Below are 6,000 nucleotides of genomic sequence, written 5' to 3'. Positions count from 1 at the left end.
AAATTCGAAGTGCAAAACTCTTTTACAAAACCGGAGAACCCCTGGATAGAGTAGCAATCAAGCGCTAAGCAGGGACGTGCTTTGAGAAATCATCGTCCGTGAAGAGAGTGTGACTTTGATTGATTATTCAACTGCGGAATTACCAAGTCCTAACTAGTCGCGATCCACGGCCTGAAGCTAGACTGATGCTCTGTCCTCCCTGTTCTTTCACATCGACTTGATCTTATATGACATGACATCAAGGTATAAATGATCTCAGCCCAAAGAGTTTTACACTGCGTTTGGATGTATGTATTCAGGCTCCGAATTGTGAATTGATTTTGGGAGGTTCCAATTCAGCTGTTTGGATGGCCTTTGTATTGGCAGGTGGAAACGTATCTCAATACAGAGCGTGATTTTCCCCACTTGTGCACGTTGCTCGTGAATACTGAGCCTGAGGCCTCCGATTTGCTCCGAAACGCTCGCTCCCGCAAAACGTACCGCTTCGTCTCGCCGAGGAAAACAGACATCCGTGGAGGTCCCCCACCGCCACCCATGGAGCTCCACCCTCGTCCCTCGCTCGCCGGACTCTAAGGACCCCCTCCCCCGTCGCCGAGGGGCAGGGAGATCTGCCGCCGCGCTCGTCCCTCCGAGCCTCCCCGCCGCCCGTGGAGGAGAGGAGTAGGGAGCTCCGCCGCCGCCCTCGTCCCTCGCTCTCGTCGGCTTCAAAGGAACCCCTCGCTGCCCATGGAGATGGAGGAGAGGAGCAGGGATCTCTGTTGCCGCCCTCATCCCTCGTGCTCGCCGGCCTCCAAGACCACCCCCAGCTGCTACTACCAGCCCCTCCACGAGCACCACGCTGAGGCGCGCTAAGCTGTAACCTGTAAGCGCCCTTGCTAGATCCTTCGATGTGTGTCCTGCTCGCTACACAGTACACACTTCCAATGTTAATACGAAGCTCTATTTGTTAATTATTAGGTTATTGGTGTTTAAGTCTGAAGAACTATTTCTGGGTAAAATAGGTAATTAGGGATGTAAGCTTTGAGTCTCAAGCACTTCCCATTCCCTGCTACCTTTTCTCCCTACCATCATATGCTTTGAATAATAGTCATATTTTGTACAGATTTTGTTTTAAAGTATGTTGAACAAAGCATAATCTTCTAATTCATCTGAATATACAAATTCGAGAGTTTGTCATCCAAACACGATTTGGTATTGAAACCTCATTGAGATTCAATGAGCCAATTCAGTGGACAACCAAACAAGTGAATTTGTATCCCTGTCCATTTCAATTTCCTTGCTGAATTGGTATTCCAGCCAATTCAATACGGAGCCTTTCAATACAGACATCCAAACAGAGCGGCAAAATAGGTACTCCCTTCGATTCAAATTAATTGTCGCTGTTTTAGTACAAAATTATATTAAAGCAGCCACAATTTATATGAATTGGAGGGAGTACATAACCATTTTAGCAGTGAACGAAGATAAATATGATATGTATTAATTCATAGTATGTACTCCCTCCGTTCCAAAATAGATATATCAACTTTGTAGTAATTTTAGTACAAAGTTAAGACAAAGTTGAGTCATTTATTTTGGAACGGAGAGAGTAGCTGTGTACCAACGCCCAATACGCGCGTCAACCGATCAGAACATAACCCGTACATGGCACATCGTCAGCTAATTAAAATAGTCACCAATAAGGCGGGAACACGACTGCCGGTCCATCCAGCAGACGCACGCGACGCAGCTCAGCAGAAGAGGTACCCAACGGCGGCGGCGACGAGCGTCCCGACGGCGAAGGCCGGGGTAGTCGCGGCGGCTCCGGTGTCTGGGCTGGGAGCCGGCCCCTCGGCAGCCATGGCCACGCCCATCATGGACGAGGCCACGACGGCGGCGGCGGCGAGGATCCTGAGCTTGAGGGTGGCCGCCATTTCCGCTAGCTAGCTTCTCGGTCGATCGACGCTTGGGAATCAGTCGAAGACGTGTAAGCACTAAGTGAAGGACAGGAAGCTAGCGAGCTGGACGGTTTTGGATGGGAAGGAAGAGCGGAGCACGTCGGGTATATATAGCCGCCATTGGTAGGGCTTTGGCGTGCTGTGCTGTGGAAGGCTAGCCATGAAAAAGAGGATCATTGGCTGGATGGAGCAGCTGCTTTCGGTCTGTCCGCCTTTCACAGGCTGTGCGAGTGAGCAGTTCTTTAGGCTTTGCTGTAATCGCCGAATGGGTGATTGAGGGTGCACAATGATTAGTCGTTGTGGTTTGTTGCTTCTGATTTGCTATTTGCTGGGTTGGGCACTGCGATGTGCAACTGCCAACTGGTACGTATAGTTATTATCGATGGTGCATGTCTCGGCTCTCGTTTTCTGAAAAAACTAATCTCAATGGAAAAGCAGAAATTGAGCCGGTTTATGTGAGAAATTGAGTTAGAAAACATGATCCAATTTATGAGGGAAACTAGATCGAATACCTTAAGTTCCTTAACAACCCCCGGGGCAATACATCTTGTTGAAGCAAGAACATAGAAAAAAAATACATGTACAAAGATACAACACCATGCAAAGATCACCCTGTTGTACATCAGATGAACCAAGGAGGTTGTATTTGCAGCACAGGTGATGTCATAAGCACGTACATGGCGCCACTAGCTTCAGAGAGGGGTGCATCGAGGCAGCACATCATACTAAGAGACAAGGAGCAAACTTCAAAGTAAACACAGACGAGCTCCACTAAGTTATACCATGCATTGTAGCAACCGCGATGGTGAGACCACGAGTAGTGACGTCAATGAGTTGCGCCATCACCTAGCATGTCCATTCAACACTCAAGTAAGAGCATCTCCAACAGACACGGTAAAAAGCACGCCCGCGCGGTAAACTTACGTGTTAGCGCGCGCCGGCCGATTTCGTGTGCTCCAGTGGCAGCGGGAACTTACAGCGTGCGGGAAGCGTTAACGCGCGCGGGGGAGAAAGCGGCACGCGGTGCGGTAGATTTGGCGCGCCGCTTCGCGCGCGCCTATAAAATCCCGTGCTCGCCACGCGCACAGCACACAGCCACGCGCCCTCCCCTAGCCACCTCGCCGCTTTTTCTCGCCGCTTTTCCCACCACCACCGCGCCACCATGCCGCCGCGCCGCCGGGGGTTCTTCAGGCTACCGCGACGTCCGCGAACGCCCCAACGGCTGGTACTCCGCCGAGATCCGGTCCAGCGATGTCCGGCTCGGCCTCGGCTCGTTCCAGAGCGCGCACGAGGCGGCCCGCGCGTACGACGCGGCGGCATGGCGCTTGGACAGGCCCCGGTTTTATCTAGTTCCACAGTAGTTTTATCTATGCTATGAACTATGTATCGTATTTTATTTTATCTATGCTAGAACTATGTATCATTTTTTTTATCTATGCAAAGTTTTCATAAAAAAATGTTGTAGTATGCGCGCGTGCTGCATTTTAGCGCGCCCGCTGGAGTTGCGTGCGCGCTGCATTTTAGCGCGTCCGCTGGAGCCACCGTTGCGCGTCGCGCCAAATCAGGCGATGGGCGCGCGGCAAAGTAGATTTTAGTGCGCCGCGCGTCCGACGGCTGTTGGAGATGCTCTAAGAGGGGAAATTACCCATGACATATTTTTTTAAAAACATAAGTTTGGAAAAAAATGTTTGTGTAGTGTTGAAAATGTTGGTGCAACTTTTACAAAATGTTGATAGCACTTGAAAAAAAAGTTTCAAGATGTATTTGGAAAAAATGTTCAACACATATTCAACAACAATGTTAAAAAAAGTGATTGAAAAAATTGTTAATCATGAATTTAAAAAGTATTAAATGTGAATGAATTCTAATGTATATGAAAGATGTACGTGTATGAAAAAAAGTAGACATCAAAACATACATATGAAAAAATATTAATCGTGCATTTACCAAATGTTAAACGTGTATAGAAAAACTTTTCTGATGACGTAGGGGTTCACGCAGCCGCTCCTCCACTAAAAAATAAGGGTTCCTCCCATGTCTGGTACTTTTGCTCCCGTTGCAACGCACGTCTCCTTTGCTAGTTACACAAATATAATCTTTACGGTTATGCTAAAATTGATACTTTTAGTGGAATCCTAAATTCAAATTTTCGGACCGGCTTTCCTTCCAAGTCGATTTTTAAAACTACAACTCTATTTTAGTGTGCAATTAGGTGAAAATGTTAGATATAAAAACATAAGATCTATAAGCAGCAACATATATAAAAACATCTTTTGAAATTACGAACGTGATTTTTTTAAATTTCTTGAAAATTATGTTTTGAAACATGTTCAAAACATTTATTGAAAATACAAATAAATTCAAACAATTTTTGAACATGTAACATTTTGATACGAAATTTGTGTTTTTCTAATTAAAAAAATTATTTGGAAATGTGAGCAAACTTTGGAAAACAAACAAACTTTTGAATAATTCATTTTTTTTGAAAATCAAATATATTTTGAAATTCCGAACGTTTATTGGAAATGTGTCTTTTGAAAACTGTGGACAAATATTGGAAAACGAAAACATTTTCTGAAAATCTGTTTTCTTATTTGCAAATTTGTTTGAAGTTTCAGTTTTTTTAAACGTGAATACAATTTTTTATAAATAAAAATTTCGTAAAAACATGAAAAAATTAATGTCCCCAAACATTTTATCATAATATGTTTGTTTTTAAACAAGAACATTTTTAAAATTTATGAGTTTCGAGAAAAGAAGGAAAATATAAAAGAAACTGATAAAACCAAAAAAGAGAAAAACAGTATGAAAACGAAACAGCAAAACCGAAAAAATGAAGCTTCTAGAATGTTCCTAAAACCAATTGAAAACCAAACATGTAAACTTAAAATAGGCTGCACTACACTGGATGCATAGGGGCCGGCCCATCCCCAAGTACTCCCACGCAGATGCCCGGCTATTTGCCGCAACACGCACCAAATAGGGAATCCCCTCGCCCTCCTCCTTACTCATTTTTGGGCTATACTTACGCATGCCATCTCATACTACATTTGGGCAAGCCTCCCATGTCACATTGCAGCACAAGTCGTAAGTAGTTGGACACGAAAACACTTGTGCTTTTGTCTTAATGTTCCTTGCTGAACATCGAGACAATGGCTAAAGCATGCTCTTAGGGCATGTTCAGATCTTCTCCAGCTCTCAAATTTGTGAACTCAATGCACTAAGGTGCTCCGAATGTGGAGTTCCGTGGAACTAAATTCGACAAACCGAGTCCTCCCCTCATGTAAAAAAGAGAAGACAGAAAAGCCCAGCTCCACGAAAATGAAGAGCAAGAGATTAGCCAAGTTACAGTTCAAATTGCCACCACAACAGTAAACATTTCACCACTGCACCCCATATCGCTACAAGTGCTTCTTTCCTACCTCCCTTGAATCGGTACGATGTACCCCCTCGCCTGCTCATCTCTCCCTCGACATATCCCCTCGTCCGCCGCTAACCCTAGCTAGTGCCCAAAGTGATGTTGAACATGCCAGGACTCCCCTAGCTGGGTTGCCAGCCCATGGCACACAGGGAGAAACTGCCGCTCGAGCCAAATGCTCGCTGATCGCCAGGAAGAGACCGAAGCTAGTGAGGGAAGCCAAAGTTGCGGATTTGAAGAAGCTGGTAGAGGTTCCAAACATGCCCTTAGTCTTTCCTGCCAAACTCGTATGTGGGACCTAGCCAATAAAACCACCCCATGAGAGGAAGGATGTGAAGTCAAAAATAGTGCTAAGAGTCAGGTAACCATATTTTTTATGTGCTCTAGGCAAAGTTTGTGAAGTCCCTGAATTTCGATGGGTTACGAGGCCTATATTTTGGTCAAAAAACTTGGTCTAATTTCAAAACGGTTCATATTGTTCTTAAAGAATAATGTCCACTTGCTAGGTCCTATTGAAATGGTGGAAAGCCTTCTTTCTTACGTATGTACCATTGTTGAATCATTTGATTATCGGCAAGCATTTGAAAGAAATTTGAAGGTCAATTTACCCCCAAACTTTCACGAAATCAAAATTCCAGTGAGGTG

Source organism: Triticum dicoccoides, chromosome 3B, assembly GCF_002162155.2.
Source record: "Triticum dicoccoides isolate Atlit2015 ecotype Zavitan chromosome 3B, WEW_v2.0, whole genome shotgun sequence".
NCBI lineage: Eukaryota > Viridiplantae > Streptophyta > Magnoliopsida > Poales > Poaceae > Triticum > Triticum dicoccoides.
Note: the sequence above shows the minus strand (reverse complement) of the source record.